This window comes from Pavona decussata, unplaced genomic scaffold, assembly GCF_977016875.1.
Source record: "Pavona decussata unplaced genomic scaffold, jaPavDecu1.1 SCAFFOLD_91, whole genome shotgun sequence".
In the NCBI taxonomy this organism is placed as follows: domain Eukaryota; kingdom Metazoa; phylum Cnidaria; class Anthozoa; order Scleractinia; family Agariciidae; genus Pavona; species Pavona decussata.
The window spans coordinates 1635868-1660116 of NW_028145508.1; the positions used below are offsets into that span (position 1 = coordinate 1635868).

General features: G+C 37.9%; 3 long non-coding RNA genes across 3 annotated transcripts; 2 read left to right on the forward strand and 1 right to left on the reverse strand.

Annotated features, from left to right (window-relative positions):
• Positions 1-784: 784 nt before the first annotated feature.
• LOC146474162 (uncharacterized) lies at positions 785-5742 on the forward strand. Its single transcript, XR_014866236.1, has 3 exons — positions 785-809; positions 4316-4522; positions 5274-5742. It is a non-coding gene; the product is annotated as an uncharacterized LOC146474162 (long non-coding RNA).
• A 5887-nt stretch (positions 5743-11629) lies between these two features.
• On the forward strand, positions 11630-13592 carry LOC146474163 (uncharacterized). The gene is made up of 3 exons (XR_014866232.1): positions 11630-11646; positions 12565-12792; positions 13434-13592. It is a non-coding gene; the product is annotated as an uncharacterized LOC146474163 (long non-coding RNA).
• A 3611-nt stretch (positions 13593-17203) lies between these two features.
• Positions 17204-22735, reverse strand: LOC146474164 (uncharacterized). Its single transcript, XR_014866208.1, has 4 exons — positions 22561-22735; positions 19910-20110; positions 18794-18921; positions 17204-17566 (listed from the first exon to the last, which is right to left on the reverse strand). It is a non-coding gene; the product is annotated as an uncharacterized LOC146474164 (long non-coding RNA).
• Positions 22736-24249: the final 1514 nt, after the last annotated feature.

Below are 24249 nucleotides of genomic sequence, written 5' to 3' on the forward strand. Positions count from 1 at the left end.
AGCTAGAACTTGAACATGGCGAATTAAATCGATGAAGTGAAAAGTTCGTTATTTTAAATAACTACAACGATATGAATTGCGTTGTTTCGCGTTATTAAAGCTGGATAAAGACGCCACGTCTGTGTTCTTTTGTTCAAGGGACACTATCATCCAGAAGGTAAGATTCAATTACATAACTTGACTGATTAAAAACTCTCTGGTGTCCTTATAAATATAAATTTCACTTCTACTATAATTTAAACTTTGATGAAATTGTAATTAATAAATATTGCATGACCGTAAGTTGTATAAATGTAGCATACTTCCCTTAAGTACACTCGTTGGAACATATAACCGATTACGCTGAGGATATTGAGCCAGTAACTTACACTCAAAAAATTCGTCCTGGGTCCTCTAACTTCCGCTTGTCAAAGCAACCAATTCGTATTCGCAATAACAACTCATACATTTATATATAAGTGTGCAGTTTAATCTGTAGCAAAGGTCAACCCGTTTGCACTAACGATCGGTACCTGATTAAGAGATAAATGCTATGGATGGAACTTAAAGTTTTTCCTTATAAACTTGTTCTCTTTTCCAAATCTTGAAAATTCCTAAGAGATTGACAGTAGCGGAAGGTATGATTCAATTACACAACTTGATTAAGATCTTTGTCATCTCCCTAGAAATCCGACCATTTTGTTATAATATACTGAATTTATACAATTAAAATTGTATAGCTGTTATATGCCTGGATAAAAGATAAATCATAACATTACGCTGAGGATATCGATCCAGTAACTATACGATAAGAAAATTCCTCTTTACAGGTCAGTATAAGGAACAACTAATGTTCACAACATCATAAAATATCTCCGTGTTACATTTTAGAAGCGTGGTTTCAGCCTTTTTTCAGGAGTTAAAACATACATTTAATTTTGATGGAGACATCAACATAGTAAGACTATTATCGAACCTACTCCCTAATCTTTGATTATTACCAGTTATATGAGTGTGTTCGACACCTTATATTATAGAAATTCAGCTATGGTGGATCCTTTCCAGAGTCGCTTCAACTGGACGTATTTCATGAATGTTATAATGCTAAACTTGTAAAGTTTCTTCTCCACATTAACGACTGCAATTCTGTAGCCTAGCCTTTTTTTCACAGAGGCGCCCGCTTCCCCAGAAAAAGCGTCCAATGTCAGCAAGCTACGACTAGCCAAGTATCTCATGATCGACAATTCCCGTCGAAATATAGAACCAAAATACAAAGCCAGAAAACGCGAAAAAGCCTTAATGCGAAGAGAGTTATCTAAATTTCTAGTATTATATGGAACAACAGTGTCTTGTGATGGAAAACTGATTCTAATTCAGTTCTTCATCAAGGCAAAGACTCGAACAAACAATGACATAAGCACTGAATAAGAACAGTCATTGGCGGCCTTGGACTTTTTTAGCAGCTTACACTGATATTTTCTTTTCTCATCTGTTTCTTGTGATGGATTGTTTTTTCTACTATTTAAAGTCCTCTGTAGGTTGTTATTTCTTTATGCTAAAAACTCTTCCAGATGGTCAGAGAGTAAGAGCGAAGGACGTCATTGGCAAAGAAAGAATTATGAGCTTGTAAAAAGTAGCCTTTTCAGTTAAGTCTTTTCCCAGAAAAAGGAAATTCCACAAGCAGTTTCTCTTAAGACTTATTACCACTCATAAATGATCACATTATTTTATGAGTTTAAAAAACAAAGCATATATTCAAACTTCCGGGTGCAGGAGAATTACAATCGTCGTAAATCGCTCATTTTCAAGAGAGATTCCCTTCTAAGACTGATTGAGTTCGGGTTACATGCTAAGTCATCTCTTAATAATAAATGGCAAAAGAGAAAATCAAGAGATGAAAGAGAAATTTATCTTTATTCAACGAAAACGGAGTTTTGCCACGTTCACAATTGAACAGTGACAGTTAATCATAAGGTACTAGTCATTGGTTCAAACCTTAACCCCGTTCAAGGCTGACTCTTTTAATTAGCGTTTAACTCCTGATTTCATTTGTCTTAAAAGCATACAATGTTTTCTCCGTATTTGATGTATATATTAATCATTCCATATATTCACTTCCTCGATATCTTCTTGAATCTGTGGACAGTTCCTGTCGCCGCAATTTTTAAGATCCTAAGATCGTCGAATAGGAAATTAATAATGCGAAGCCCGGATTATGCTGGGCAGAAGTGGGCAACTGCACCCCACCCCCACAATCGTCAAAATGATACAAACACTAGCTTTATTCGGCTGGAAAACATGCAAGGAAATCTATCTGCGCGCAATATGCGTTCCGAGAAGCGAACAATTTTCCGAGAGCACTGACTGGAGAGTGAAGCTTGAGGAAAATGTTAACAGCGAGAAACAGTAGTTTCTCAGTAGTTGTGCTTTAGCATCAAGGTTCAGAATTAATTTGCGCTAGTCTCATCTGTGTACTAATTGTTTGAAGAAAACACAAACGTGAATGTTACGTTTGCCGTAAACGCGATCCTAAATCTTTCTAACTTCGGTCTAAGGACATTATAGCAACATAAAGCCGTTATTGTGTTTAATAATTATCCTTCACTGAACTGAAGATATATTTTCTCTGAAAGCACGCGTAGGAGTTTGACTGAAGCAAGCGAAGTGTGTTGGCTTTTCGGTTTTCCTTTTTTAGGACCGCTTTCGACACTGATTTATATTCACCGCTTTTATTAATGTCCGCCATCAGGGCCGTAAAGTGGGTGCACATCAATCTTTCAGAATTGTCAGTTTTAAAAACCGATTTTAAGATGTTCATAAAGTAGGAAGAAAGCGGGGGAGTTAGGAGTTTTTGGAAAATTGAAAAAGATAGTTCACAATTAACAGATGGACACCAAAACCGAGGTGCTCTCCCGAAGTAGGCACCGGACTGTCTGATGGTGTGAACAAAATTTTTAACCACTTCTACTTTCTTTCCTAATTCACATATTATTTCTTAAAAATCATCCATTACGCCCTCTTAAAAGGTCTAGACTGATAAGAAGTCAGCTTCTATTAAATTAAATGGAGTTCCGGGTATTGACTTTCAAATCATTGTTAATCTGTTTCAATCTGTTCGTTAATCCATTCATTGATCTGCTAATCAAATTGTTTTCTTTTAAAATTATTTTCGCTGGTTTTGTCAACCTCGTCGCCAGGACTTTTCACTTGTAAATTGATAGGGGAGAGATTCCAAAGGAAAGCCCTGGGTACGAGTTTGTGGTTTTGCTTGTAACTGCTGTTTATTATCTTTGCTCACTTGTACTCCTTTTATTCGAAAGTGTTGTTTATCAAATATATTTGCAATGACAAATATAAATCCTGTAGATGCGCGTCTGACACACGTAGAGCAAAAATCGACCTGGAATGTTGTTTTTGAAAAGGTAAAAAATAGAAAACAAACAGAAAACAAATGACGCGTTGGTTACTTATTAATAACAACTAGGATCCTGCGAAATCGCGTCTGAATTTCGTTAACTAAAATCGAATGATATTTCGCAAGATTTTATTATGTAACTCATTGATAACAAAGCACAGTTTTATAGCAGGAAAGCTTGAGACGATCTTATTTTACCATTTTTCTCCCCGACACGCGAAATTACCTATATCGCGGCATATCTGTTGACTATTTAGTGCACCATGACCATATTTGGGTAGTGCTACAATGTGTTGAATAATGACATCGGATGTCCGCGAGTTGGGCGAAATGTTGGGCGAACCTTTTGGGCTAAAGGCTTAACGGACGGCCCAAGACTTTTAGCCAGGAGCGCTTCGCGCCTCTGTTCACTCAGATCCCGGGTTCGTATACCCTCTCATGTAGTCGTATTACCGTCTCCCATACGACTCTCATAAAAAAAGTACCCCATTAAAGGCCAAGCCTACCACGCAGTTAGCAGAGACGACGACGACACCAACGAGAACGGGACTCAAAACAATTACATTCGCTTTTTCTGAATAAATTCGCGATGATTACTGCTGATTTAGTCTGTGTAATGTTGCCGAACTATCCAGGGGCTAACGTCATACGGGCAACTTTATAATCGCCATGCGTTCATGTTCTCCGTAAAGCTTTGAATGTGGTCATTTCATGTCGTTTTTTGCTTAATAAAACTATTGTTTTATGACGTTCTCGTTGCCGCCGTCATACTAGTCGTTGCTTAAGGTCCCTAACAAAACAACAACAACAACAATAAACTAACGAGGGAGAGAGAAGGACCGAAAGAGAGAAAAAATACCCAGACTATTGCAGTCTGCGTCCTTTAATTTTCACTAACCACTGACCCATTATGCGTTTCAGATACAACATGGATAGAACAACTTTGCTTGCTTTTGCGATGATTTGGATAATAGTTTTGGGGCTTGTGGCTGAGAGAGGAGTGAAAGGCATGGCAGGGTGCAGCATGAGAAGCGGCAATAGAAGAATCGTGGATTTATGCAAAAGAAACAAAATCAAGAAAGCAGCCGCGGAGTTCGAAAGAGAAGTATCAGATGTGCAAACCAAAAGGTAAGAGAAAGCTATATGCCATCCACAGACTTAAAAGTTAGGGCCACATTGTACAAACAGCATAATAAACAGCACCTCAGGAAAGTACTGCTTAGTAGCCTTCATTTGAATGGTCACACTTTAGGATTTTATCCACAGAATAAAGAGTTAGAACCACCTTGTGCAGCATAATAAACAGCACCACAGAAAAGTGCTGCTCAGTAGCTTTAATTTGAATGGTCACACTCAAGGATTTTATCGGCACAGAATAAGAAGTTAGAGCCACCTTGCACAGCATAATAAACAGCACCAGTAAGTAAGGAAAGTACTGTTCAGTAGCGTTCATTTGAATGGTCACACAATAGGATTTTATCCACGGAATAAAAAGTTAGAACCACCCTGTACAGCATAATAAACAGCACCACAAGAAAGTACTGCTCGCTAGCATTTATTTGGATGGTAAAACTTCAGGATTTCAACCCTGACATGCTGAAAAGTTTTAACCACCTCGGTACAGGGAAATAAAAAGTACTACATAAAAGTACTGGTTAGAAACTTTCATTTGAATTGTCATACTTAAGGATTTGATCCACGACTCAAAAGGCCCGAGAGCAACCCTGTACAGCATAATAAACAGCACCATAGGAAAGTGCTGCTCAGAAGCTTACATTTGAATAGCACCATGTTCGGAAGGCATTGCTCAATCGCTTTTCTTTTAATTTCCGTTACTATCAAATCATTTATTGATCTCAGCTTATTATCTTTATTGTAGGGATCAAGATTATGAAAACCGAGAATTTGAAGATTCTTGGGAGTTTGATCCAAACGAAGATTAAATACTCTTTTCGATGCAAACAGTCCGTCTGGTAATCGTAATCGAGAGTACAAACCCTAAAGTTTTCTGTATTTTGCTGCGGAAAATCAGTTTTCGTGAATTTCCTCAGTTTGTTTTGTGTAGAATAATGAACAATAAATTTGCTTAAATATCGACCAAAACACAACTGCGTCTGAACAAAATTTCTCGCGGTCTGCACAGCTTTATATTGCCTTACCCCATATAATGAGATGTGCGTTGCAAACTGTATGCACGGCTCTACCCGGAATCACTTATTCGCCTTAAAAGTGGTAGTTCAAGTACTAAACCAATCGTTTTAGCCATAATAGAAAAAAAGCGTCAAACTGGATCGAAATCGCAGCTACCGGATTGGCTTAACCCAAGGAGCCAAGAGATTTGCAGAATTTTTGATCCGAAGCATGGGTATACATTTTGAAAAAGAGTGGGTTTTTTGAAATGTTATCAAGAACTCATCTCTATTATTTCTAAGCAATCGGCAACTGAAGAGATCCCCAAGTTTAGGATCGAAACCGCGGTCTTGCCCGACCATTGCCTGAAATGTCGCAGAATCTACTATAAACAGGAGAAGAACTCCTAGCAGTTCCTAGCCAGAGCAACGAGAATGCCAACATAGAAGAATTGCCTAACCATTTTATGGAGTACTCGAAACACAGGGGGAAAATACTAAGCTCCCAAAATACAAACATCACAGTTACAGAGCGGAGCGAAGCGATAACTCACCCGTTGTAAGGTCATCCGGAGTCCAGAATCCAGGAAAATTTTTGGCTCTGGACTCCGGCATCCAACGCTTTAGAATCCAGAATCCGACCAACCCAATGGAATTCAGATTCCAGCTTGCACAAAAATCTCCATTTAAAAGATAACAGATGATATCAAAAAAGACCTACCTTATAGCCGGTTAAAATATTTCGAGATCTAGCTAATCGTAACTCGTTCATTAACTCTTCTGGTTTCTTCTTCTTCTGGGTTGGTAAGTGTAATGGCTACGAGTACACAGGCGTACCAATCTAACGCTCGGTAATCGAAGTCAATCCATAGATTGATTTCCGCATTGTTTTGGGTAATCGAACGCAACCAAACAACGAACATTTCGATGAATTCGATTACCCAATATTTATTACACATCCAAAGGATTGAAATATCAATCCAAAGGATTGAGTTCAAAAATCGTACTCAGTCAAGTTTAACCCGGTGAAGTGAGTTCAATGGAGTTCGGAAATCCAACTGAATCGTCTGAGCTTGCCAATAAACTTAGCAATCAGAAGCTGGGCAATCGAAAGTTTGATCGCGTTCGATTGCCAAGACTTTTTGTGAGTTCGACCGCGTATGATTATCAAAGTCAATCAGGTTCGCTGGGATTGAGATAGATTGAGTTCGACTGAAAATACGTTCGATTGGCTGGGTAAAAAGAAAAAGCAAGACAAAAGAAAAACGTTTTGAGTTTTGCTTTTTGATTTACGATAAAGTCTGCTAAGAGTACTAGCTAGAACTTGAACATGGCGAATTAAATCGATGAAGTGAAAAGTTCGTTATTTTAAATAACTACAACGATATGAATTGCGTTGTTTTGGGTTATTAAAGCTGGTTAAAGACGCCACGTCTGTGTTCTTTTGTTCAAGGGACACAATCATCCGGAAGGTAAGATTCAATATTACACAACTTGACTAATTAAAAACTCTCTGGTTTCCTTATAAATATAAATTTCACTTCTACTATAATTTAAATTTTGATGAAATTGTAATTAATAAATATTGAATGACCGTAAGTTCTATAAAAGTAGCATACTTCCCTTAAGTACACTCGTTGGAACATATAAACGATTACGCTGAGGACATTGAGCCAGTAACTTACACTCAAAAAATTCGTCCTAGGTCCTCCAGCTTCCGCTTGTGAAAGCAACCAATTCGTATTCGCAATAACAACTGATACATTTATATATAAGTGTGCATCCAAAACAACTTCAGTTTTAATCTGTAGCAAAGGTAAACCCGTTTGGACTAACGATCGGTACCTGATAAAGAGATAAATGCTATGGATGGAACTTAAAGTTTTTCCTTATAAACTTTTTCTCTTTTCCAAATCTTGAAAATTCCTAAGAGATTGACAGTAGCGGAAGGTATGATTCAATTACACAACTTGATTAAGATCTTTGTCATCTCCCTAGAAATCCGACCATTTTGTTATAATATACTGAATTTATACAATTAAAATTGTATAGCTGTTATATGCCTGGATAAAAGATAAATCATAACATTACGCTGAAGATATCGATCCAGTAACTATACGATAAGAAAATTCGTCTTTACAGGTCAGTATACGAAACAACTAATGTTGACTGCGTCATAAAATATTTCCGTGTTACATTTTAGAACCGTGGTTTCAGCCTTTTTTCAGTTGTTAAAACATACATTTAATTTTGATGGAGACATCAACACAGTAAGACTATTATCGAACCTACTCCCTAATCTTTGATTATTACTAGTTATATGAGTGTGTTCGACACCTTATATTATAGAAATTCAGCTATGGTGGATCCTTTCCAGAGTCGCTTCAACTGGACGTATTTCATGTAATGTTATAATGCTAAACTTGTCATCTTTACGGAAAATTTAAAGTTTCTTCTCCACGTTAATAACTGCAGTTCTGCCACAGCTAGCCTAACCTTTTTTTCACAGAGCCGCCCGCTTCCCCAGAAAAAGCGTCCAATGTCGGCAAGCTACGACTAGCCAAGTATATCATGATCGACAATTCCCGTCGAAATATAGAACCGAAATACAGAGCCATAAAACGCGAAAAAGCCTTAATGCGAAGAGAGTTATTTTAATTTCTAGTATTATATGGAACAACAGTGTCTTGTGATGGAAAACTGATTCTAATTCACTTTTTCATCAAGGCAAAGACTCGAACAAACAATGACATAAGCACTGAATAAGAACAGTCATTGGCGGCCTTGGACTTTTTTAGCAGCTTACACTGATATTTTCTTTTCTCATCTGTTTCTTGTGATGGATTGTTTTTTCTACTATTTAAAGTCCTCTGCAGGTTGTTATGTCTTTATGCTAAAAACTTTTCCAGATGGTCAGAGAGTTAGAGCGAAGGACGTCATTGGCAAAGAAAGAATTATAAGCGTCGTAAAAAGTAGCCTTTTCAGTTAAGTCTTTTCCCAGAAAAAGGAAATTCCACAAGCAGTTACTCTTAAGACTTATTACCACTCATAAATGATCACATTATTTTATGAGTTTAAGAAATAAAGCATATATTCAAACTTCCGGGTGCAGGAGAATTACAATCGTCGTAAATCGCTCATTTTCAAGAGAGATTCCCTTCTAAGACTGATCGAGTTCGGGTTGCATGGTAAGTCATTTCTTAATAATAAATGGCAGAAGAGAAAATCAAGAGATGAAAGAGAAATTAATCTTTATTCAACGAAAACGGAGTTTTGCCACGTTAACAAAGCGATTTGAAGTAGTTGGTTTTTGTACTCCGTCAGGTTAATTATGCTTCAGTGTTCCTGTTTTGGTTTAAATAGCAAGTAAAATTTCCATAAAGTAATTTAAAATTTTTTGATAAAAAGGAAACTTCAATAAAACGAACCTAAACAGTTGAAAGACAATATGCCAAGGATATTGACCTCGTAACTTACAATGAGAAAATTCGTCCTATGTCCTCTTCCGTTTGTCAAAGCGACCAATTCGTATTCGCAATAACAACTGATACATTTATATATAAGTGTGCATCTGAAACAACTTTAATAAATTTTAACCAGCAGCAAAGGTATATCCGTTTGGACTAACGATCGGTACTTGACAAGGAGATAAATGTTATATTTCTTGAAATGCCAATTGAATACACGTAGTTACAAGGATAGAATAGGATGAAATGAAACTAAAAATTTTTCCATATAAACTTGTTCTCTTTTCCAAATCTTAAAAATTCCTAAGAGATTGACAATAGCGGAAGGTATGATTCAATTACACAACTTGATTAAAATCTTTGTCATCTCCGTAGAAATTTGTCCATTTATGTTATAATATACTGAATTTATACAATTAAAATTGTATAGCTGTTATATACCTAGGTAAAAGATAAATCATAACATTACGCTGAGGATATTGATCCAGTAACGTTACGATAAGAAAACTCGTCTTTACAGGTCAGTATAAGGAACAACTAATGTTGACATCATCATAAAATATCTCCGTATCCCATTTATAAACCGAGGTTTCAGCCTTTTTTCAGGGGTTAAAACATACATTTAATCTTGATGGAGACAGCAACATAGTAAGACTATCATCGAAAGCACTCCCTAATCTAAGATTATTACTAGTTATATGAGTGCATTCGACACCTTATATTATAGAAATTCAGCTATGGTGGACCCTTTCCAGAGTCGTTTCAACTGGACGTATTTCATGTAATGTTATAATGCTAAACTTGTCATCTTTACGGAAAATTTAAAGTTTCTTCTCCACGTTAATAACTGCAGTTCTGCCACAGCTAGCCTAACCTTTTTTTCACAGAGCCGCCCGCTTCCCCAGAAAAAGCGTCCAATGTCGGCAAGCTACGACTAGCCAAGTATATCATGATCGACAATTCCCGTCGAAATATAGAACCGAAATACAGAGCCATAAAACGCGAAAAAGCCTTAATGCGAAGAGAGTTATCTTAATTTCTAGTATTATATGGAACAACAGTGTCTTGTGATGGAAAACTGATTCTAATTCACTTTTTAATCAAGGCAAAGACTCGAACAAACAATGACATTGTGCAGGCACTGCATATGAACAGTCATTGGCGGCTTGAGACTTTTTCAGCAGCCTGCACTGATATTTTCTTTTCTCATCTGTTTCTTGTGATGGATTGTTTTTCCTGAGTTAAAGTCCTCTGCAGGTTTTCATTTCTTTATGCTAAAATCTGTTCCAGATGGTCAGAGAGTAAAAGCAAAGGACGTCATTATACAAAGAAAGAATTATAGGTGTTGTAGAAAGTAGCCTGTTCAGTTAAGTCCTTTCCCAGAAAAAAGATATTCCACTAGCAGTACTTGTTACTCTTAAGACTTACTGCCACTCATAAATGATCACATTATTTTCTTCACACTTCCGGGTGCGGGAGTATTACAATCGTCGTAAATCGTTTATTTTCAAGGGAGATTCTTCTCTAAGATTGATTGAATTTGGGTTGCGTGCTATGCCATCTCTTAATAATAAATGGCAAAATGAGAAAATCAAGAGATGAAAGAGAAATTAAACTTTATACAACGAAAACGGAGTTTTCTTTGTCATAAATTGGAGCATGTAAATTTGCCACGTTAACAAAGCGATTCGAAGTAGTCGGTTTTTGTATTCCTTCAGGTTAATTATGCTTCAGTGTTCTTGTTTTGGTTTCAATAGAAAGTAAAATTTCCATAAAGTAATTTTAAAATTTTTGATAAAAAGGACACTTTAATAAAACGAACCGAAACAATTGAAAAACGTACTTTAACAGCAAATGCTGCTTACTTGGCTAAAGTACTACACTCGTTGGAACATATAACCGATTACGCTGAAGATATTGAGCCAGTAACTTGCACTAAAAAATTCGTCCTAGGTCCTCTTCCGCTTGTCAAAGCGACCAATTCGTATTCGCAATAACAACTGATACATTTATATATAAGTGTGCATCTGAAACAACTTTAAAAAATTTTAATCAGCAGCAAAGGTATATCCGTTTGGACTAACGATCGGTACTCGATTAGGAGATAAATGTTATATTTCTGGAAATGCCAATTGACTACACGTAGTTATAAGAATAAGATCATGGACCTAACAATTTTTCCTAATAAACTTGATCTCTTTTCCAAATCTTCAAAATTTCCTAAGAGATTGACAGTAGCGGAAGGTATGATTCAATAACACAACTTGATTAAAATCTTTGTCATCTCCTTAGAAATCTGTCCATTTTGTTATAATATACTGAATTTATACAATTAAAATTGTATAGATGTTATATACCTGGGTAAAAGATAAATCATAACATTAACCTGAGGATATTGATCCAGTAACGTTACGATAAGAAAACTCGTCTTTACAGGTCAGTATAAGGAACAACTAATGTTGACAACAGCATAAAATATGTTCGTGTTCCATTTAAAAACCGAGGTTTCAGCCTTTTTTCAGGGGTTAAAACGTACATTTAATCTTGTTGGAGACACCAACATAGTTAGACTATCATCGAACGCACTCCCTAATCTTTGATTATTACTAGTTATATGAGTGCATTCGACACCTTATAAGAAAATTCGTCTTTACAGGTCAGTATAAGGAACAACGAATGTTGACTACGTCATTAACGTAAACAGTACTATTCCATAAGGTTCATTTCTCCGTGTTACATTTTACAACCGAGGTTCGAGCCTTTTTTAAGGGGCTTATAACGAACAATTTATTTTGTTGGAGACACCAATCGGTACTAAGGAGGACCACTGAATGAACAATTTCTAGTCTGAACGACAAGGATTGAAATTCTGCAATCAACAACAGCTTAAGAGAGGATCTAAACGCACCAATCAACACAAACCAAGGTGCTTCTTACACTGTTACGCAATCAGTCGACACCATCGCCTGATGAAGACCAGCAGTAGAGCGGTCGAAACGTCGCGATCCACATGTATGTGACTCAATCGTGAGACAAACGATTAAACTCGGCTATTATTTTATGCGTTCAAACAACAAACAAAGCATATTCACAATTTCGGGTGCCGTGTTTTTATCTGAATAAATTAATATTTATAAGAAATATTGAAAATTCTGTTCAGTCGTGTAATAAATCTTTTATTGACCAAGCTTGCTCGGGACCGTACTGGGAGAATGTTGGTGTCCCTCATGTTGGTGCCCCTCAGAGGGACACCAACATGGCGTCTCCATACCAAGCTCTATAAATTTGTGTGAAACATTTTGTCAAATAACCGAGAGTACGGAATACCGCACAGACCTGACACTTGGACAGATTTCTCATTTACTTATCATTATAACATGTCAATTTCTTGACTTCATTTATGGAATTGTTTCAATTTTTTTTACACACACGGCAATGGCGTGACAGTGAAAACCGGCAATTCTTCCCTTTTTTGACCTGTGATTAAAACATTTTATATGTATTTTTATCTGACGAATAAAGACTTATTTATTTATTTATTTATTTAATTTATTTTTAACATTATGTGTTTCAGATACAACATGGCTAGAACAACTTTGCTTGCTTTTGCGATGATGTGTATAATAGTTTTGGGGTTTGTGGCTGAGAAAGGAGTGAAAGCACAAGATCCGCTTAATCAATACAAGCCCGGGAGATGCAGAGACAGCGCCCTCAAAAGGGACTTGGGCTTTTGCAAAAGAAACAAAATGAAGAAAGCAGCCGTGAAGTTCGATAAAGGAGTATCTGATGTTCAAACCAAAAGGTAAGAGAGTGCTATATGTCATCCTCATACTTAAAAGTTAGGACTACATTGTATATACAGCATAATAAACAGCACCACACGAAAGTGCTGCTCAGTAGCTTTCTTTTGAATGGCCACACTTTAGGATTTCATCTACAGACTCAAAAGTTAGAACCATCTTACAAAGTATAATAAACAGCACCACTGACAGGAAAGTACTGCTCAGTAGCTTTCATTTGAATGGTCACACTTTAAGATTTTATCCACAGACCCAAAAGTTAGAACCACCTTGTACAGCATAATAAAGAGCACCACAGGAAAGTCAGCTGCTTACTAGCATTCATTTAAATGGTCACACTTTAGGATTTTATCCACAGAATAAAACGTTAGAACCACCTTAAACGGCACCACAGGAAAGTACTGCTTAGTAGCTTTCATTTGAATGGTCACACTTTAGGATTTCGTCCACAGACTCAAAAGCTAGAACCACTTTGCTAAGCATAGCAAACAGTAGCACAGCGAAGTGTTGTACAGTAGCTTACATTTGAATGGTCACACTTAAACAGCACCATGGTTGGAAAGCATTGCTCAATCGCTTTTCTTTTTATTTCTGTTATTGTCAAATCATTTATTCTGATCTCGACTTTTTGTCTTTTTTGCAGGGATCAAGATTACAAAAACCGAGAATTTGAAGATTCCCGGAAGTTTGATTCAAACAAGGAGTAATACTCTTCGATGTAAACAGCCCGTCTAATAATTCATAATCGAGAGTACTGTCTGTGTAGAAAAATGAACAATAAATTTGCGGGCTGTATCACCTATTTTTGTGTCACCTTGAATAGCCGAAATACATATTTGAATCGACGGAATTGTCAAAATAATGTTTCAGTTTTGTTAATAATATCCCTATTACATGTAGTGCACAGAAACTGGTATATATTATATTTGGCGGGATGACTTAGATGAAAATGGATTGCAACTTGAAAAAATTGGCCAATTTTATGGTACAAACCTGGTACAAACGCATTGTTTTTATTTCATAAATTAACGGTGCTTTTGGCTTTCGTATTCTGGACAAACTTCGTCACCAGGTTCTTTGCGCGATCGCGATATTCAAAATGGCAGATGGCGGCGAAAAAACTGGAAAGCGCTGCAAAATACCGCACGAAACGTGGAGAATTTTGTGACGAGACACCCCTGATTTTCGTCTTCCCTAAACATCAAATATGACATCACTCCGGCAACCATAGTTGATCTTTGAAAAAGTGTAACGAAGACGAAAAGCAGGTGTGTTTCACGTCAGGAAAATAGTCCACGATTCATGCAGTACTTTGCAGCATGTTCCAGAGTTTTTCGCCATTGTCCGCCATTTTGAATGTCGCAAGGACGAGGTTGTTTACAGACAGAATGTGTCAGTTTGAACGAGAGCTTTAACGCTAGACCTTTTTCGGGATTTTGTAGAACGTTTCAAGATGACCCATTCCATTTACAGACTGAGCGGTCAGTCGGTCTAGTCCCGATAAATGTTAAGCGAGCTATGATTATCCCCAAGGTAAATTTGTGAGGTAGTTGATTTGAGCTTATACATAGCTCATGCGTAGCTGTGATGGTCTCTCATTCATTATCTTATTGAAGAGTTTTGAGCCTCCCGTAAGTAGGCACAGCGGGTCTAGATTGGAAATACAGACACTTCCATTGCTGGCAAGTAGAAGGCGTTACCTGGTAACACAGGTTGAAAGCTGGCAATAATTTGCGACTTAGCCTTGTTCCCAGGCCTTATTAATTCAATTAGTGACGTCACATCCGATCGCGCGTCAAGAAAGATTCGGGATGACGCTGCTTGCGACACATTAACTTGCGTGTTCTTGTGTAGATTTGCGATGAATTGAGTTAAATTGATCTAGAATCAACTTTGACGGAAGTTTTTTACCGATAGGTCCCGTCACGTAATTCGACACAAGCTGGGGCGCTTTTCCGTTTAGCCAAAGTTTCTCGTTAAGCCGGTTAAAATGAAAAAGGTACGCGCGGATCTACTGGAAATTTTCCGGAACCAAGGTACGACCTTCGGAGGTACTGCACTGTATCCGTTACAATTGGCTTGAACGGAAATTTCCATTACATTTCCAGTTTGGTGGAAACGAGACAAACAGAGAAAGGTGGACTCGGGGAATACGCCATGATTTTAAATTTGTTGTACCGAAAGGACATAAAGATAATTTTAGATTTTCTTTCTTTCCCAGGACGATTATTGAATGGAACAAACTTCCAGAAGAAACTGTTTCCAGCCAATCTCTCTGTATTTTTAAAAGTAAATTAATTTAATTTAATTCTTATTGGTAGATTAACTTTTATTGTTATTTTGTATATTTTAGTATAGTTTTATTTATTATTATTATTTTAGAGTTGGCGTGATGTCCCACGACTTTGCCGACATAACGACATTTAGATTTAGATTTAGATTTGGAGACCTTTCCTTAAGCTTTTGACACGGAAAGTTTCTAGAATTGCAAATTGTAAAATCCAGTTTCTAAATTGAAAGCGCCCCAGGTCTCTGCAGGGATAAGCGAGCTAGTGCATTAGATTGCTTCAGTGTATTAGATGCTCATTTGGCAACAGTTGAGTTCTATCCTCGCGTCACTGGACTTAACGTTCACCAGGATTGGAATGAGAGAGCGCGAAAGGTTGCATCGAAATGTCATTTTTACAACTTCCTTAGTCCTAAGTTGGTCTACGTTTGGCCACAAAACGAAAGTCTGTGAAGGCAAATCGGCTATTGCAATGATTTGCGATGCTTCCCGACTTTGTTTAACCAAAACTTCAGTGTATTTGCTTCTAAGGAAAGGCATCATTTGATAAGAAATGCAATGCTTGCGTTAAGTAGCAAGGCTGAGAAAACTGAATGAGTCTTCGAAGAAGCAGAAGTCTTGGCTTTGGAAGCTTAAAAGTACAGTCTGTTTGTGTGTTCTCTTTCGTGCGTTGTATAAACTGTATGTGTAAAGCGCCAGGTCACTGGGACATGTGTGAACAAAGCATTGTTGAAAATGGTATATAAGAAACCAACGGGAAAAGATCCGGTTGAGCAGAGCGGTTAAACTGTCATTTCTTTTCTTCATATTAATGTATTATTCACATTGCCGTGGGATGGGAGGTGTCACCGGAAGAAGGTTCACACCCTTGGCCATTCACACACCGACTTTTACTGAAGTGATACCCATTTCTTACACCTCATAGATAAACTAAAGCCTCAACTTTTCTGACCCCTTTTTTGCACCAGCAGAGTAAAAACGGGACCCCTTTCAGTCAGAGCCTACTCTTAAAGGATGACAAGAACATAGCTTCTTAACATTTAAATCGAATTTACAGTGCTAGATACATCCATCTGAAGTAGATACAAGTTAAAACGCGCCTTTTAACATGTTAATATAACAATTGAAAAAAATGAAAAATAATTTGAGCAAAATGCTCCCCCGTCTCTGCTCCCCCCTACCCCCCTCATTGGGTAGAGTTACTGGGGGCAGATTCCCACCCTCACCGGTCCACTCGCCGAGGGAGCTCCGAAAACCTGATGATGCTGAAAACATTATATAGGGCGCGACAGCGTCTTTCCCTCCCATGTGGGACACATTTTCTTAGACGTGCACGAGGCACGACCTCGTTTTGGTGCGAAGCTTGTTTTCGTCCTATAACGTCATAAAATTACTTTTTTCGTTCACAACTCTGACAGAAGTCTTGAACTCGTGGATTTCTTGACATCTTTTAGGTTGATGTCGATTACATCAAGGATTTTCTTGAAAATGTTCGTCTTAAAGTGTTGGCTAGTAAGAACACCGCCTGGAGTACTCCCTCCCCACTTTTCCCCCACCCTCCACCTTCAAGCCATATTGATTCCGGTGTCATAACTCAGATAACTTGCGCCTTGTTTTACCAATGAATATAAGCTTGATTTAAAGTAGTAGGGTATTTCTTTTTTCCGAGAATGCCTGTGTCACTCACTTCTCATCCATTGCGCATATGCCACACATAAACATTCAAATCCTAGCAGTATGCGGGACGTTTGTCCCATGAGCATAGTTTAATGGCCTTAGTTCCTTCGAGTCTTCTGTAGCTCAGCGGTAGAGCATCCGAACTAGTAATCGGGAGGTCTTAGGTTTGCCTCCTGATAGGAGCACTCGGAAATTTTTCCCGAGTATGCCTGTGTCACTTACTGAATAATACATCATTCTCATTTTTTCACCAAGCCTCACCAGGCTTCCATCACATTTATTCCATCGCACTCAGATTTTTTTCCGAGTTTGCCTGTGTCACTTACTGAAAATACATTATCGTTATAGTGAAGTTCACACGTACCAAGTCGAGTTTGTCAACTTTGTTTGCCGTATGAAGAAGAATATCAATATCGTTCACTAGCCATGTCAAAAAGATAGTCGGAATAGCCATGAAAACGCTAAGCAGTTTTATTACACAACAACTGCATGAACAATAGCAACAACCGCACATCAAGTTATTTTGATTTGTAAGTTATAAAAAAAGTGCTGGCATCCTGTCCATAACACGTAAAACGTCTACTCTAGACACTGGAAAGAGCTTTAGGACACTAAACACAAATACACAATATAAAATAACGATCGGAGCTTTGAAGAGTTCCTCTGTCAAGTAACTAGTATGAGTAAGCTCTGCAGTATCGTACTTCGGGAAGGCATTAAAATTCGGAAGGTATAATGTATTTGGCAACAGTTGAGTTCTATCCTCTCGTCATTGGTCTAATGTTCACCAGGATTGGAAATTTTCACGAACACTGCGAAGAAAATTATATTAGAAGAGATTAATTATGTGGGACAAATGTTTCTGTGCAAGTAAAACACTAGCTAGCTAGGACGGACGAAAAACTTTTTTTGACGAGCAAATCGTGCCAGGTGTCAATAGGACGGACGCGATTTTAAACATAAAAGTCGTCTGATTTTGTGATCATTTAATAAGCTAATTTATTTGGAAAGGCTGACAAATTTAGATGACTTATTTGTTCAAAATCATGTCCGCCCGTTCATACTTAGACTACTTATCCATCTGAGATCGACTTTGTTTGTCCAAAAAGGTGTCCGTCTGTTCTACGGCTTCTATGGCTATTCCTTGTAGTGTGAAAGCGCCCCATGACTCTTTAATTGTTATTATTTTTAGAAGGGTAAACGACAAACTTTCTCAGAATAACAAACTGGAACTCAGGGGGAGTTTAAAGGGGTGGGGGAAGGGGCCGCGCCCCCCACCTTTTCCTTGTATTTTTTAAAAAAGTTTTTTGTAACCGTATTTTGAGTGAAGCAATCAATCGTTTTAAAAAGAATTCTTAAAATCTGTCTTCCGTAGCCTTAACTTTTGTCACAAATGCTCACAGGATACTGTAAAGCGGAATCTCCGCTTTTTGGATTTTCTGGATCCGCCCCTGAAACTGACCACGATTCTGGTCTGAAATATTGAATCCAATGAACTCTTGACGTTTGCCGGCGGAATTCTGGCTTTTTGTTCCATGCAAATTAGTTATATTTTCCTTATTTTTTAAACAATTTTAGTCCTACTTGTTTAATCTTTAGAAAGCAGTTGTCGTTCTTTCGCTTATTAATAAAATTAGCTCGAAACCTGTAAAATTTTGGACATGGATACAACACTACGGTGCCAAAACCTTAAATGAACGACAAGGAACGCCCCCCATCCCATCACGCTAACCAGTTACTTCGCCCACAAAATACGCACTCAGACACGGTGAACGTAACTCGTCCATAATGGTCAATATTATTTAATGCGTGCAACACACAATACATCTGTAAACCTTGCTGTTGTTCGCAGTCTTTAGTTAACAAGAATCTCCGCCTATCTTTTACAAGTCTTGACTAGCCAACTTTACTGCACTGTAAGCGAATTTGTTTCATACGACTTAAAAACGGGGGCGAATTGACTAGCAATGGGGATCTGTAGACTTTGAGCAGAGCGATTAAAAAAGCCTTTGTATCATAAGCTAAGTTGGTAAACATACTTGTTCATTTTCCACAAGCAGCAAAGCGGCATTGATAATACTTTTGTCGCCGATAAAGCTCTGTTGATGGAACTTTTGCTCTGTGATCATCACTCTCTTGGTCTGCCTCTGTTCGGACTCTTTCAGGTCTAAAAGAAAAAATGCTGGTAGAACGATAAATGAATCCTGTTGTCTTAACCATAAATTGGTGCCCTTATAAGATTTTCTTTGTTCTTATCAGAGACGGAGTCTAAACTCTTTCCAACTCTTGTGAACTATTATTCACACTTGTTCTCAATTTAAATCTTTGCACCTCTGGAGTCGCAACTTAAAACCTCAGAGGGTGATGGAATAGACTGTTCACAGTCCCCTATTTCTCCGTGGGATTTTCGAGACTCTTACGCTTCGATCGAACTCCCTGGGGAGAGTGTCCAAACTACTGAGGGGAGCGGGAGTGGGAAGGCGGTTTTCCCGCTCCTCCTCCTCCACTCAACGTACTGACTAGGGCCCCCCTCGGTAGTTCCCAGGTTTCGCCGTTACAAAAGAGGGAGTTCGATCGAACAGTTGAACAGATTGAACAGCTTAGTGATTGAATTTTTGCAAGAGAAAATAAAGATACCCGTAAGAGTATTACTGTTCTGAGGTGCTGTTTGTGGTTAGGTTGTTCCAACTTTTGAGACTTGGGAAGTGATCATTCAAATGAAAGCTAGCAAGCATGTACTTTCGTGTGGTGCTGTTTTGGTAAGCTGCACAAGGTGGTTCTGACTTTTGATTCTTTGGATAAAATCCCAAAGTGTGACCATTCAAATGAAAGCTACTGAGCAGTACTTTCCTGTGGTGCCGTTTATTATGTTGTACAAGGTAGTTCAAACATTTGAGCCTGTGGACGAAATCCTAAATTGTGGCCATTCAAATGAAAGCTATTGAGCAATACTTTCAGGTGGTACTTTTTATCTTCTTGTACGAGGGGATCTGAATTTTAAGTCTGTAGATAAAATCTTCATTAAAATGTGACCATTTGAATGAAAACTTTTAGAGGTTAATCTTCTGTCTGTGTGGTACAGTTCCTTTGGCAAAGTTTTACAATTCTAAACTTACGAGTGAAAGGATTAAGGATAAATAAGTCTGTGCCATTACCTTTTCCCAAGCCACTCATCGAACCGCTTTGCATCAAAGCTCTGCCCTCTGTACACGTCATCGATCTTGGATCTCCCCAGCAACCGCTCTCTAAGACGACCAGCCTCGCTCACATGAAAAACGAGGAACAGGGAGACCAGTACGACTAATACTCTGACCAATGATAACATGGCGACTAGAAAATTCCTTAAAATGACTGAGCTGAAACATACAAAAATTACTAAAGGCGCTGTTACACTAGGAAGTTTTTCTAGCAACGTGTCTCGCAATTTCGACGAGCCGTTGGACACAAGTTACATGAATTGTTGCCTGATGTAACATGCCCTTAAATGAACATGCCTCGCAACGTTTTTTGCAGTCACCATTGCACGACTTCTAATTGTCGCAACGATTACGGCAACAACAAAATTGCGAGACATGTTCATTTCAGGGCGTGTTATACTAGGCAACGATTCGTGCAACTTGTATCACAACAAAACTGCCGAGACAAGTTGCAAGGAAAAAGTAATTGCCTGTTGTAAGAGCGCCTTAGGGTTTTTGTCAGGGAAATGTGGCTAGCTGCATAGACAGGTACACAATTAATTCAAAGTATGCCAGACAGGAAACAGCTTCTAAGAACATCTAATTTTGTTGGAGCTGTATATATGACACCTATATTGTTTCATGGCACGGGTCCACTGTTTCTGTTGTTGGTTGATTCCCCGCTATTTTTTTTTTCCAACCAATCTTGTGAGCTGCTCTAAAGGCTGTGTGGTGCCCCACTATTCTTTCATTCACTGGGTACTGATCTGAGCTGGGGAAAGCCACAAGTTGTTCCGACATTTCCTTCAAGTTGCCACTCAAAAACGCCAAATTAGAATTTGCCCGAATTTGCAAAAAAAATTCATGCCTCAAAGCCTTCTCGTATTTTTGAGAATATAGGACAAAAATATGCTTGTATTATGTTTTGGTTTGAAAGATTGAAAACAAATCACAATTTGCAATTTTTAATACTCTTGGCATCGACCATTGGGGCTTTATCCTCGACAGAAAGGCACAGAGCTGGAAGCATTATCGTCCGCGACCGCCATTTTAAAACTTGGTTTCTGCAACTACTGACCACCAAAGTTATGGTGCTTACTCCCTTGCGGCCAGAGAATAAAAAACCCTAATAAACATTTCTAAATCCACCCCAATAGTTAAGAAAGAAAAACATATAAAAACTTGGTAAATACAAACTATTTCTCGATATAGTATCAGAAAATACACAAAAGCGGTTCTCTCAGTAAAAAATTGCATCCCGAAAGTGAACAAGTTGGTAAAACGTAAAAAAGTTGCCCGAAGGTCAAAAGTGCCAAAAAGTTGTCGAGCAACCTGTGGCTAAGCCTATCTTGTGTCACGTGGCCAAGAAAAAGGACTGAAAACATCACCAAACGTCAAACTTAAAAGACAACAACAGCGTTGCCGTAGTTTATGATCAGAAGCCCCTCGACAACGCAAAATCTTTCGTTTGTCATTTACACACTCTAACCGACGTTTAGGAATCGTCTTACCGGTCAGTCACTCCAAGGAAATTAAAAATAAAAAAGGTTTGTGCTTTGTTACGGTCAGAGGAGAAAACCGTCAACAAAAGGTGTATATGTAACAAAGAAGCCGGCCTTACTCCAGCCATTGGCCTCTATTTACTATCTTTGTACTCCATTCTGAAATTCTACCAGGGTCGAATTTCGTTTCACAAGTCCCACAAAATTGAAGCGAATTGATAGCGACGAAAGGAAAACATATATTTCATATATTTACATTTATGAAAGGAAAACAGTCATGAATATAAAATGAATTTAAGAAGGATAATTAGGTAAAAGCTTTAAAAAAGCATCACAACTTTTTTTTTTCAAATACAAGAATTGTTTAATTAATCTGTTTCATTGGAACCTCCATTTTTTAGACGACTTGAAACAAGTAAAGATAATTGAGAACCTGAATAAAGGGCCTATATTTCTTTTCCCCGAAAAACACCCATATTTTTCTTTTTGTAAGTGAAAAATCCGAATAAGTGCTAGCTTAATATATCATTTTCCTGTTCACACGTGAACGACCAACCTTCCTTTTCTTTTAGCTTGATAAATTTCCGTTTTCGGAGCGTTTTAAATTGTCTTGCTTCGGAAAACGTAACGAACGGGATAAACCCTCCATTTTAAAATAAAAACACTCGAAGACGATGCGCGCTGAATGGGGTCTCAATTTTTTGAACAATAACAACCTGGATTGGAACTTTCCGTTGAGTCCATCCATATGCATCCCCAGATGTACGCAGCAGTCGTATATTCAAACACATCACTATTAATATTTCTCAAAAACGCCAAGACCAAACAAAAGAGTGCCACTGATATTTTGTACTGTTGAGAAAGACGCTACAAGAACAGCGTTTGGCGCAGACAGAACTGATTCGAACAGGACCGATTTTATAGAGATGGCCACTTAAGGGAGTTCTTAGCTGTGGAGAGTTTTCGGTTATATAAATTCAACTGTAAAGCATAACCGCAAGTAGTGTTTATACCACACGTCTTGAACCATACTTGAGTTAATATAATCATCCGCAAATACGGTCTATAAGTTTATCTAAATGAATAAAGAACTTCTTGAGTTTATATGCGATAAAAGGTTTAACATACCTGAAACTGCTTGCTAGTGATATCACTGGCTTTGGTTAAGATTCAGTTTCTTGAGCAAATGAAAAACTGAAACGTCAAAGTGTCCTAATCGCTTTTTATCTGTTTATTTTACCTATCCTTAGAATTTATATTTCCTCGTTGTTTTAAGTTCCGGACTGAAACAATGGGAGTCAAATTTTCGCTTTTCGTTCAAGGCACAAATGAAATCTAATTTCTGATTAGATTAGTTTAGATTACAGTAAGTAAATATTACTCCATTGCTTTTGTAACTCTTTAGGCGTAAATCAACACGTAGGAGTTTGCGGCGACGTACAACTCGCTAAACTTTCCGGCTTGGCGGGGGTTAGAAGTTTACTGAGAAAAATTTTGGCGTATAATTAGACACTGTTTCACTGTTTGTTTTACACGGGTAGGCGACTTCAGCTGCGAAATCGCATGACAGACAACAATACAGAAGAAGGGAAAATTCACGAGGGGAAATCCAGGCTTTCTGTTTCACGATCTTGAAGAACATTTTACTTTAGCCAGGAGGAAAAAAGAATTACTTTTATTCAGCTTCCAATATAACAACAGACCTTCAATTCGAGTGAGGATCTATGGACACCAAATACCAATATAAAATTTGAAAAAAACGTTTGATTGCCTTTGTTATGATCTTGCGAAAAAAAGCCCCCTCGTTTTGTAAAGGCGAGCATCGAAGATTGTAGGAGAGCAGAGGAAGATTGAGAAATGAATCAAATCTGCGAATTTCTTGAAGGACCGATTTGTTACAACACAGCTAGGTGGCAATCTGCTTTTCGTTTTAGAAACGCGAGCAACCGACCAACTCGATGTATATTTGAAAGCTTCCTTATGTATATTCCGCATCCTTTTGTCATTTTAGAACACAGCATTTATCTTTCAACTACCGTATTTGAGTTGCACCGTCAATCTTAGCTCACCAGTGCGGAAAAAAAATATTAGCTACTTTCAGCAGGTGCATTTGTCAGTGAGTTCTAGTTAACTTCTTGAGTTCGATCGATACTCTTAATTACACATCATTTGTCTTTTCCGCTAGCATCACAATTAAGTGAATTACCTTTTGAACAAATAAATATCATTTCCGGTGTGTTTTCTCTACTGTAAGCATTGGCTGAATTCAATATCTTTCTCAGGCAGAAAAATAACTTTGCAAATTTCCATCTGTCGAGTACAGGAAACGCGGAGGCCGACTCTTTTGTTCGTTTAATAAATGATGTTCATTATTCTTGATTCAAATAATGTCTCTCTTGACACAGGAAAACGGAACCTTGAAATTGTCTAATTACTTGAAAAATTAACCAAAATTTAGTGCCTGCGTTTTTTATTTGACTTTTTAAAAGCGCAAGTCTTTCATGATCTTCTGGATATCATAGAAGCTGTCGCCGCCACTCTGGTGAATTCTCGAAATTCGGCTCTTTTCAGTACTGGACCTAACGGACTTTCATCTTCACCAGCCGGCTTTAACTGCATGAGTTGATTCATTAGTTCGAAAATCTTTCCAACTTGTTACCAGAATTTTGCTATAACATTTAAGCTCACATTTAAGGCGTAAATTCGTGGTTTTCTGCTCGAGGTGTTCAATGTATGCTTGAAAGGCGACTTGAATTGTTACCGAAAAGAAACTGCAGGCGAACAATATTGAATTGCTTTATAGTGTGCTTCGAGCGA